Source organism: Hemitrygon akajei, chromosome 15, assembly GCF_048418815.1.
Source record: "Hemitrygon akajei chromosome 15, sHemAka1.3, whole genome shotgun sequence".
NCBI classification, from domain to species: Eukaryota; Metazoa; Chordata; class Chondrichthyes; order Myliobatiformes; family Dasyatidae; genus Hemitrygon; species Hemitrygon akajei.
The window spans coordinates 73,488,183-73,500,495 of record NC_133138.1 but is presented as its reverse complement, the minus strand read 5'-3'; the positions used below and the strand labels follow the sequence as shown (position 1 = coordinate 73,500,495).

At 42.2% G+C, this 12,313-nt stretch overlaps 1 protein-coding gene across 2 annotated transcripts in view; it reads left to right on the top strand.

Moving 5' to 3' along the window:
• Positions 1–12,313, top strand: part of LOC140739451 (zinc finger matrin-type protein 4-like) — a 173,825-nt gene that overhangs the window by 124,002 nt on the left and 37,510 nt on the right. The window lies entirely within an intron of this gene.

Below are 12,313 nucleotides of genomic sequence, written 5' to 3'. Positions count from 1 at the left end.
CATTCGGGCTCTCACGACCAGACTATGTAGCAGTTTCTTCCCCCAAGCTATCAGACTCCTCAATACCCAGAGCCTGGACTGACACCTTGCCCTACTGTCCTGTTTATTATTTATTGTAATGCCTGCACTGTTTTTGTGCACTTTATGCAGTCCAGTGTAGGTCTGTAGTCTAGTGTAGCTTTCTCTGTGTTGTTGTTACTTTTATTACGTAGTTCAGTCTAGTTTTTGTACTGTGTCATGTAACACTATGGTCCTGAAAAATTTTGTCTCATTTTTACTATGCACTGTACCAGCAGTTATGGTCGAAATGACAATAAAAGTGACTTGACTTGATAACATCCATCAAGGTGGGCACCATCCAGAACACTGAACATTTCATTCCTTCCTGCTGTCCAATGTGTCTTCGGTGTGCATTTCCAGTAGCAGCTCCTAAAGACAGGAGCTCTCCAACCAAGAAGGACAATGACTTCAGGTGCATGGGTACAGCAACAACTACAGGTCCTCTCCAAGTCAAACACCTCTTTGCTTTGCAAATATCTTGCTGTTCCTTCACTTCATTGAATTTTAAAATTCATTACCCAACAGGACCATGGGAATATATTCACCAGAAGCAGTTTAAGAAGCCAGCGCACAACCACCTAATCAAGGGCCATTAAACATGGGGAATGGATGATGATCTTGTCATGATGTCGAGATTCCAAATGATGAAGGAAAGGTCACTCAGCAGCGGCAGAGAAAAGAACAGAGTTGATGTTCCATGTCGATGGCCTTTTATCATGTTCTCTCAAATCAATGATACCTGACTTGCTGTTTTCATCCAGATTTCCAGCATTGCAGCTTTTCACTAACTGAAATAGAGACACGAGAGACTGGAAATACCGAAACCTGAAGCAACAAGCAGTCTGCTGGAGAAACTCGACAGAACCCAACCATCTCCAACAGATGACAGTTGACCAGCTGAGTTCCTCCAGCAGACTGCTTGTTGTTTCACTAAAGTAGAAGCTGTTTATCCTGTTTAAATTTTCTTTCCAAATGCAACCATTTTTATCCTGGACTGCGTCACCCTCAAGAAGGAAGCAGAGAGTTTGCAGGGCACATATCGTCTCAGAGCGCTTCCATCTGCTGCTGGGAGAAGCTCACTTGCCTGTCAGCCCTATTCACTAGGAAATAGTATAATGACACGCCCTGAGATCCAGCTAATTATAAATGCTGCCATCAAAATCATTCCAAGGCATCCATAAGCCATTTAAGTCACTCGTGGTATAGAGCAATGCGATGATACAATACAGATGGTGATTTGCTGACTGTGAATTAAACTGATCTTTGTGCAAAGCCACATTCTCTTTCCACAAATGATGACTGATTAGTACGGTACTTTCTTTAAAGCACTATACACATAACTGGAACAGTTTTTGCTTAGTTTTAGATTCTGATGAATACTAAGTGGTACCAGAAGACCATGTTTCTTAAATGTATAATTTAGGAAAATTATAGACTAACTTCCCAACTTGGAAAACTATCCAGATGGTGAATATGCTGAAAGTTTGTTAACAAGATAGGGTGATGTTTTGCTTCTGAATATCAATTGATTAAGCTCTCTTGGCGATGTCTCACCTTGCGTCTCTGGCACTTACCTGTGAAGAGCAGTACCGGCTCTTCAGTGCTTGGCTGCCTAGTGGACTGTGTCCCACACAATGGTGTTATTGACTGTAACATCTCAATGAGTGAGAACAGCAGAGCCCATTTGAAGGACAGACTAAAGGTTGATGTCTTTGTTGTAGAGGTGCATAGGAACGTTCTTGAGTTGTCGGATCTCTCTCAGACAGTGCGCACAGATATTAGTTGCGGATTATTGCACCTCAATCAGTGTATACATTACTCGCTCGATTCATCTCATTAGCATCTGAATGGTCTTTTGTGCTGGTAGAATGTGGATTAAAGCTGTCTGCGACAGAGGCTGGTAAAAGGAAGGAAATATATTTATTGAATTAATCACTGCTGTCCTCAATAGAGAGGGAGGAAAAAAAACCCTCATACAATGCACTCAGTGCAGACAGACTGTGCACTAGGGTCTGAGAACTTCACAGCTTCAGATATTAAACTGCTGCACACTGGAATTGTTCTAAGCAGTTGCAGCGCCCACTTCACTGCTGTGTTTACTTCTCTTTCAGTTCCAAAGATACCTCCTCATTGCTGGGGAATATTTCCATAAATGACACTCATCTTGTGGCATATTGGCCAGGTGAGATTTATTTGCCTTCGTGCTTTGACAGCGAGGAGTAGCAGGCTCTGCAATCACCAGGTCCGATCCAGTCACTCCCCAATCAGTGCTGAAGTGGCACTGACAGCAACTGCTTTCTTGTCAACCCGCTACCTAAATATTCCAACGTGATGTAACCCCCAATCCCACCTAACTGCACTTGCTGCACTTAAAACATTTTGCAGTCAACTCTTATAGATATGCAGGTATGTTATGAAGCGTGCAAAAATGGACAAACAAAATATAAGCATAAACAGATTTCCACAAAGGTTCCAACTGGTACGCTCCAAAATGTTACTGGACTGCACAGATGGGGCTCTAACTCAGGACAGCCAATACAGTGCTTGTGGGCTGCATGTGGGGCCACAGAAGCTCCTATTATGGTTAAAGTGCTGCTTTCAGAATTCATGGCATGTGCACACTAACTACATAATACAGCCAGGTTCATATTGGAGGCTGCGAAGTGCAGTGCAAAGTGCCTCTTAATCTCAGCAGGCACTTTTAGGGAGTGGGAGTGGGGCTACAGCATCCAGGACCCATGACCATCTGACCTTGGCAGGCTGGGTACAAAACCTTCACTGTATGTGGCATCGCGGGATTATGATGTCAGGCAGCAATGCATAGGCTGTTTTCAGCCATTGTGATGACGAAACATAATGTGATCATTATCTCCCTGCAGAATATTTCAGCCGGATGGAGAGCCTTATAATGCAGGTTGTCCTCTTACCTCATCACTCATAAGGTTTAGGTGTTAGTAGTCGGACATAGTTTTGTGGACGACATCGAAGGAAGCTTGTCTGAATCTGAATCAGATTCAGGCTTATCATCACTGGCATATGTCGTGAAATTTGTTAACTTTGTGGCAGCAGTACAATGCAATACATGATAAATAAAGAAATAAAACGTGTGTGTGTGTGTGTGTGTGTGTGTGTGTGTGTGTGTGTGTGTGTGTGTGTGTGTGTGTGTGTGTGTGTGTGTGTGTGTGTGTGTGTGTGTGTGTGTGTGTGTGTGTGTGTGTGTGTGTGTGTGTGTGTAAAATAGTTAAGTTAAAGGAGTAGTGCAAAAACAGAAATAAAAAGAAGAGGGTTCATGGGTTTAATGTCCATTTAGAAATCAGATGGCAGAGGGGAAGAAGCTGGTTCTGAATAATTGAGTGTGTGCCTTCAGGCTCTGTATCTCCTTCCTGATGGTAGCAATGAGAAGAGGCCATGTCTTGAGTGGTGGGAGTCCTTAATGATGGATGCCACCTCCCTGAGACACTGCTCCTTGAAAACTTCTTGGATACTGTGGAGGCTAGTACCCATGATGCAGCTGACCAATTTTAAAACTTTCTGCAAATTGCTTCGATCTCCCCACACCAGACAGCAATGCAGTCAGTCGAAATGCTGTCCGTAATACATCTTTATAACTGCATCTTACGTTGTGACCAGGTTAGGTCCTCAGAAATATTGACACCCAGGAACTTGAAATTGCTCACTCTCTCCACTTCTGATCCCTCCATGTGTTCCCTCGTCTTACCCTTTTTGAAGTCCACCATCATCTCTTTGTTCTTGCTAGCACTGAGTTCAAGATGGCTGCTACGACACCACTCAACTAGTTGGTATTTCTCACTCTTGTATGTCCTCTCATCACCATCTGAAAACAATGGTCTGCCAACAATCGGAAGATGATAACAGAAGCTTTAATCCAGAAAAACAGATTTTATATTCACTTAAAGTCATCAAACCATACGCACGTGCAAACTAAGCAGCGTATATTTTGCGCCTTTAATATAATGAAGGAAAAGGAGGCACTGATTTGACAAGAATTTGCTACTGAGCCACATGAACAGATATATGAGCAACACACACAAAATGCTGGTGGAACACAGCAGGCCAGGCAGCATCTATAGGGAGAAGCACTGTCGACGTTTCGGGCCGAGACCCTTCGTCAGGACTAACTGAAAGGAAAGATAGTAAGAGATTTGAAAGTAGGGAGGAGGGGGAAATGTGAAATGATATGAGAAGACAGGAGGGGGTGGGATGAAGCTAAGAGCTGGAAAGTTGATTGGCAAAAGGGATACACAGCTGGAGAAGGGAAAGGATCATGGGATGGGAGGCCTGGGGAGAAAGAAAGGGGGAGGGGAGCACCAGAGGGAGATGGAGAACAGGTAAGGAGTGATTGTGAGAGGGGCAGAGAAAAAAAAGGGGAGGGGGAATAATAGATAGATAGATAAATAAATAAAGGATGGGGTAAGAAGGGGAGGAGGGGCATTAACGGAAGATAGAGAAATCAATGTTCATGCCATCAGATTGGAGGCTACCCAGACAGAATATCAGATGTTGTTCCTCCAACCTGAGTGTGGCTTCATCTTGACAGTAGAGGAGGCGGTGGATAGACATATCAGAATGGGAATGGGACATGGAATTAAAATGTGTGGCCACTGGGAGATCCTGCTTTCTCTGGTAGACAGAGCGTAGGTGTTCAGCGAAATGGTCTCCCAGTCTATGTCGGGTCTCACCAATATATAGAAGGCCACACCGAGAGCACCGGACGCAGCATACCACACCAGCCAACTCACAGGTGAAGTGTTGCCTCACCTGGAAGGATTGTCTGGGGCCCTGAATGGTGGTGAGGGAGGAAGTGTAAGGGCAGGTGTAGCACTTGTTCCGCTTGTTCCACCCCTTCCCACCGATCTTCCTCCTGGCACTTACCCTTGTAAGCAGAACAAGTGCTACACTGGCCTTTCACTTCCTCCCTCACCACCATTCAGGGTTCTGCAGTGGCGTTAGCTGAAGACATTGTACGAGATCTCCTCAACGTGAAGAGCTAATGCCCTGACACCGATGCTGTGCCAAATCTTGGCTTTGAATGTTATATGCAATAAGAATTATTAAAGGTATAGTACGATTGTAAAGAAATATCCTGGTAATTCCTCACATTGAACCCTGCTGGAAGTTTGCTCAAGTTTCAAATGTATGTTTTTAGCTGTGGCTGAGCGTTCTGACAACACCATGAAATACTCATGATCATCAAAGTTGCTTTCCTCTGCATTGTCTTCAACACTCGCTACTCGCACTGATAATTCCTTACACTTTGCTGAAAGATAAACACTTCTGAAAAGGCTGAGTTTTCAACCAAATTTATGCAGATTCCACTAAGCAGGGCATTCTGTTTGAAAAGGATAACTGACATCCCAATAAAAGCATTGAACTGTGCTCTGCATTGTTGTCTTTCTGAATGATGCTGGTGATCATTTTCTATTGATGATTTCAAGCGAGAATATTTGTTCGTCTTTTCTGATCTTAGTCACAATAGTACCTTGTGCTCTTTCCAACACAAATACCCAATCCAGTAAAAGTGAAAACAATCTTTTAAGCAGCTCAAACAGCTTGATATCTTTTTCGTGGACCCTCCATCAGAGTTACTTCGATGCCAGCACCAGCCTGCCCGCCATCAAGGACAAATATAGAAAAAGGTAGCAGAAAATGAATGATGCCATCCACCCAGCTAATGGACTGTTTGTTCCACTCTCAACAAGGAGGAGGTTACGTGACATCCATGCCAGTACCACCAGACCCGAAAACAGCTACTTTCCCCAAGCAGTAAGGCTGATTAACACCTCCACCCATTAACCCACTCCTCCACACCCCCAGTTGGCAGTACTTTATCATCTCCTGTCAGTCACCAGATGTACAGATACTCCTGTGCCTACCAGCACTTTATGGACAAACAATCGATCTGTGTATATAAGCTATCTTATGTACTTATAAGCACAAAGAAAGCAACATACATAAAATGCTGGACGAACTCAGCAGGCCAGACAGCATCCGCGGAAGAGAGTAAGCAGCCTTCCTGAAATAGGGTCTTAGCCCAAAATGTCAACTGTCTACTCTTTTCCCTAGATCTGCTGAGTTCCTCCAGCATTTTGTATGCATTGTTACGTATTTATATTTATTGTGTTGTTTTATGATTATTGTGTTATTTATATTTACTGTGATTTATTATTATTGTGTTCTTTATCTTATTGCATTCTTTTCATGCTGCATTGGCTCTGGAGTAACAATTATTTAATTCTCCTTTACACTTGTGTACAGGAAATGATATTAAGCAGTCCTGAATCTTGAATCTTGATATACATTGTCAGTGACTTTGTTTTCAACTCTTCCTCAAGATCAGAAAAGGTGCATATTGCAGCAAGTTGTTTCAGATAAATGCGATATTAATCCATTTTTAGTTTTGATTCTTGCCTTAGTAGTGGTACTCTAGTGCCTCGTCTACCACATTTTGCATGGATTAAATTATACAGTCGCTAGAGCTTTTGTCTCTATGCATCTGGTAGCTGGCGAGTCAAATAGATCCTGTACTTTTTCACCTTCATACTTTTGTTCTTGCATCACCCATGGTTCCATATTCAGCCGTCATTCCTTTTCTTTTGTAATTTATTTATTTATTGAAGTTTATCATCAAACGAACATTTCCATAAGATGTATTTCAGACATTGTACATATACATCATATAATCATACATATCACAAATCTCCACAAAGAATTTATCTGAGATATACACTTATAGAAAAGAGTGTAAAGAAAAAAACAAGCAAAAGGAAAAAACAATGTACAAGTAGGGAGTGATCTTTTTTTTACAACAGATTCATTGATTTGTGAGAATAAAATCAGGCCTATGAGGCATTATTTAGTTAAACCATTTTTCCCAGTATGAATCAAATTGTTCCAGCTTATGATTAACAGATGCTGTTATCTTCTCCATTTTGTAAATGTCCATTGTAATTTCCATCCATGTATTTAAAGTTGGGCTCTCCTGTGATAACCATTTCCTAGTAAGAGTATTTGATAATTTAGATAACGGTAGTAGAATAATTTCAAGCATGTACAAGGGGTTGTCAAATCTTAAAACACATTTGACTTCATACATTAAAACAAAATGGGATAAGGAAGGAGGGATAATTATATCTGAGGAAGAATGGACAACAATAAGGAGGTATCAATTGAAGTGTACCAGTTCACAGAAATGGAGGGAGTTTGGATGGAAAAGCTTGATAAGATATTTTATTACACCCTCTCATAAATCCCATTATGATAGTAACCTCCCTGTTTGCTGGAGAAATTGTGGAAATCAAAATGCAAATCATTATCATATTTTTTGTAACTGCCCTGTTATCAAAGACTATCGGAGGGGGATACACAATGCCCTACAAGACATCTTTAAATGTGAAATACCCTTAGAGAGTAAGACTATATATTTTGGATATATACCTCAAGAATGGTTGAAAAGAGATACATATTTAATGAATATACTGTTGGTGGCTGGTAAAAAGACTCAGCCATCATTCCTAATCTACGAAGCCACTTTTCCCAGTGGGACAGGACCAAATAAACAAATGCACAAGAATTAACACAAGGGTACGGATGACCATTGCCGAGCTATGGTATGCAAATATAGAATTGGTGCATTGAACATACAGAGCAACACTACACAGGTGGCATGGTAGCATAGTGGTTAGCACAACGGTTTACAGTACAGGTAACCCAGGTTCAATTCCTGCCCCTGCCTGTAAGGAGTTTGTATGTTCTCCTCCAGCTGCTCTGGTTTCTTCTCACAGGTTGGTTTGTAGGTTAATTAGTCATTGTCCCATGATTAGGCTCAGATTAAATTGGGGGATTGCTGGGCTGCGTAGCTCAAAGAGCTGGAAGTGTCCATTCTGCGCCGTATCGCGATAAATAAATAAACATTCATTCAGAAATATATTTTTAACATTGGTTGGTTAGACTGGGTGTTAGTATTTATTGTCTCCTGCAGGATCAGCTGACAGGGTGTCTCAGTTACAGACTTTACTCTTTCAATACAGTGGATTAAAAAATACGGACAAAGTACATTCTAGGTGGTGCATGGGAACACTGCCACTTCTCAATCCCTCTCTGTGTCACACAGCATCCTGTCTTGCACATTACTGTTTCTTCATCATCATGGGTCTGAAACCCTGCAGTTCCCGATCCAATAGCTGGAGCATGTCAAAGTCAAAGTAAATTTATGATCAAAGTACATATGAAAATGAAACAATTTCACTACATCAGCAAGGTAGGTGCTACAAAGAACTTGAAGACAGCGACAATCATCTTGAATGCTATAATGAAAATGAAGATTTGGAGGATGCAATTGTCAAATTCATTGTATGAAGGCAGCTCATTACCTGCACTAGGTATCTGTGCTGATTTTGTTAATTTACATTAAATCAAAAGAACACGACAGTGTACACTGGATGAATTCCTCCATCGATAAATATTAGGAACTGATGCACTGTTTTATAGTACTATAATAGTGTTCTATTTTTTTCTGTATTTCATCTAAATACATAATTTGTTACTCAGTTAAATGGTAGTTTATAAGTTTTTTAACTATTTCCACAGATCTTCGACTAATTGGGCCAAAATGTACTGGTCCCAATGAGTCCCAATTGACCAGAATCCACTTTGTTCAGTAGCTTTAACTTTATCACTTGCCATGGTACAAAAGACCCCACAGATCTTATAGTACTGAGGTAGTTGAGTAATACTAGATAGAGGTTAACATGGTTTTAATAGAAAATAACATAGCTGCATGCCAGTAACTTATTTGGAAAAGCATTGACTTGGCTCCCATCAATTTCCTGGATGTTCAAAACGATTAAATGGAAAGTGAACCACTGATAGATTTTTCTATACTAGAACTTCTTTACAGCACCTTATAGTAACACAAAAGTAGCTGTATAAATTCATTGTCATTGTCTCCAATACCATCACCAACCTTATCAGCTCTGGGGATCTCCCATCCACTGCCACAAACCTCATAGTTCCCACACCCCGCACTTCCCGTTTCTACCTCCTACCCAAGATCCACAAACCTGCCTGTCCAGGTAGACCTATTGTCTCAGCTTGCTCCTGCCCCACTGAACTCATTTCTGCATACCTTGACACTGTCTTATCCCCCCTTGTTCAATCTCTTCCCACCTATGTTCGTGACACTTCTCATGCTTTGAATTTTTTCAATGATTTTAAGTTCCCTGGCCCCCTCTGTCTTATTTTCACCATGGACGTCCAGTCCCTATATACCTCCATCCCCCACCGAGATGGTCTCGAAGCTCTTCGGTTTTTTTTGGATTCCAGACCTAACCAAATCCCCTCTACCACCACTCTCCTCCAACTAGCGGAATTAGTTCTTACTCTCAATAATTTCTCCTTTGGCTCCTCCCACTTCCTCCAAACCAAGGGTGTAGCCATGGGCACCCGTATGGGTCCCAGTTATGCCTGCCTTTTTGTTGGCTTTGTGGAACAGTCCATGTTCCAAGGCTATACCGGTATCCATCCCCCTCTTTTCCTTCGCTACATCGACGACTGCATTGGCGCTGTCTCTTGCACGCATGCTGAGCTCGTCGACTTCATTAACTTTGCCTCCAACTTTGACCCTGCCCTCAAATTTACCTGGTCCATTTCTGACATCTCCCTCTCCTTTCTTGATCTTTCTGTCTCCATCTCTGGAGACAGCCTATCTACTGATATCTACAATAAACCTACAGACTCTCACAGCTACCTGGACTATTCCTCTTCCCACCCTGTCTCTTGCAAAAAGGCTATCCCCTTCTCACAATTCCTCCGTCTCTGCCGCATCTGCTCTCAGGATGAGGCTTTTCTTTCCAGGACAAAGGAGCTGTCTTCCTTTTTTAAGCAAAGGGGCTTCCCTTCGTCCACCATCAACTCTGCTCTCAAACGCATCTCTCCCATTTCCCACACATCTGCCCTCACCCCATCCACCCGCCACCCCACTCGGGATAGGATTCCCCTTGTCCTTACCTACCACCCCACCAGCCTCCAGGTCCAACATATAATTCTCCGTAACTTCCGCCACCTCCAACGGGATCCCACTACCAAACACATTTTTCCCTCCCCCCCTCTTTCTGCTTTTCGCAGGGATCGCTCCCTACACGACTCCCTTGTCCACTCGTCCCCCCCATCCCTTCCCACCGATCTCCCTCCTGGCACTTATCCTTGTAAACGGAACAAGTGCTACACCTGCCCTGACACTTCCATCCTCACCACCATTCAGGGCCCCAGACAGTCCCTCCAGGTGAGGCGACACTTCACCTGTGAGTCGGCTGGTGTGGTACACTGCGTCCAGTGCTCCCGGTGTGGCCTTTTATATATTGGCGAGACCCAACGCAGACTGGGAGACCGTTTCGTGGAACACCTACGCTCAGTCCGCCAGAAAAAGCAGGATCTCCCAGTGGTCACACATTTTAATTCCACGTCCCATTCCCATTCTGATATGTCTATCCATGGCCTCCTCTATTGTCAAAATGAATCCAAACTCAGGTTGGAGGAACAACACCTTATATACCGGCTGGGTAGCCTCCAACCTGATGGCATGAACATTGACTTCTCTAACTTCCATTAATGCCCCTCCTCCCCTTCTTACCCTATCCCTGACATATTTAGTTGTTTGCCTGTTCTCCATCTCCCTCTGGTGCTCCCCCCCCCCCCCCCTTTCTTTCTCCTGAGGCCTCCCGTCCCATGATCCTTTCCCTTCTCCAGCTCTGTATCACTTTCGCCGATCACCTTTCCAGCTCTTAGCTTCATCCCACCCCCTCCGGTCTTCTCCTATCATTTCGCATTTCCCCCTCCCCCTTCTACTTTCAAATCTCTTACTATCTTTCCTTTCGGTTAGTCCTGATGAAGGGTCTCGGCCCGAAACGTCGACATCGCTTCTCTCTATAGATGCTGCCTAGCCTGCTGTGTTCTACCAGCATTTTGTGTGTGTTGTTGTTTGAATTTCCAGCATCTGCAGATTTCCTTGTGTTTGCTGTATAAATTCATACTGGGGCAATTTCTACATTTCATAAAGTCCAATACAGTATTGAATTAAAAACAGAAAATGCTGGAAATACTCAGTTCCTGAGGCAAAATCTGTAGAAGGAGCAACCATTAATGTTTTGGATTCTGGATGCTTTGTCAAAACAGAACTTTTACTTCCCCTGGAATATCAACAATCTGTATGTACAATTCAAAAGCTGTTAAAAATATCTCCAGTTCAGTTGAGACACCCTTATTCTTGAACACACCTGAGATTTACAAGAGTAGAGATAAGCAAATTGCCCTTTTTTAGTTACAAGAAAAACTGCAAATTAAAAACTTTAAAGCTGTCATGGAAGTTCCTACTTATAAAGCCCACAGCTATGGAAAAATTTGTTTACGGACAACAAATAATAGTGCAGTTCTGGGCACAGATATTATGGAATGAGCACAGGAAACCAAATGCTTCCACTCTGGCTCATACTATTGGCTGAGTGTGATTGCTACTCTAATATTAAATTTGAATCAATTTCACATTCTGTTGCACGAGTGGTTTTACAATTAAGACACTGTAGAATTAAACCAGTCTGCATCTTAAGCAGTCACGTTAGAAATGTTCATGAACACTCGCAGTGTCAGTGCCGGCAGTATACATTCTTGGTGATAAAGTTGTTTTTATTTCTCCGGGGTACTGGAGAATAGAAATCGATGAACTGTTGTTTAATGGCAGTATGTTCCATGGAATCAAGATGTTATCAGCTTAGAAGGCTGAATGAAAGTCGTGCACAATGTTCATTCAAACATACCATGTGTATCCACTGTTTTACTGAGCTTTATTTTGCAAAGCTTTACTGATCGTCAAGAAGCATGCTTTGAAGTGAAGTTTGAAAAATATTTACTCAATTTAAGGAAATCACTTTGAATCACATTGCTGTCTGTTATGTGACAGATTGATTAAGTAGTTTGATCATTATTATTGTGGAATAGGAACCAATATGGGAATAGAAGGATTCATACATTCATCATTCATCAACCCTAATTATTAGTAGATCTTGCACACTGATTGAAAGCGAGAGTTTGTGTCATGTACCTAGTAACTGAAAATTAATGATAACATTAATGATTGATAATGTGCTTTTAATTATTTGATTGTGAGAGATAGACACAAGTGATAATTGCCCTTAGATTGATAGATGCAAATTGCCTCTTGAGCTACACACACAAAATGCTG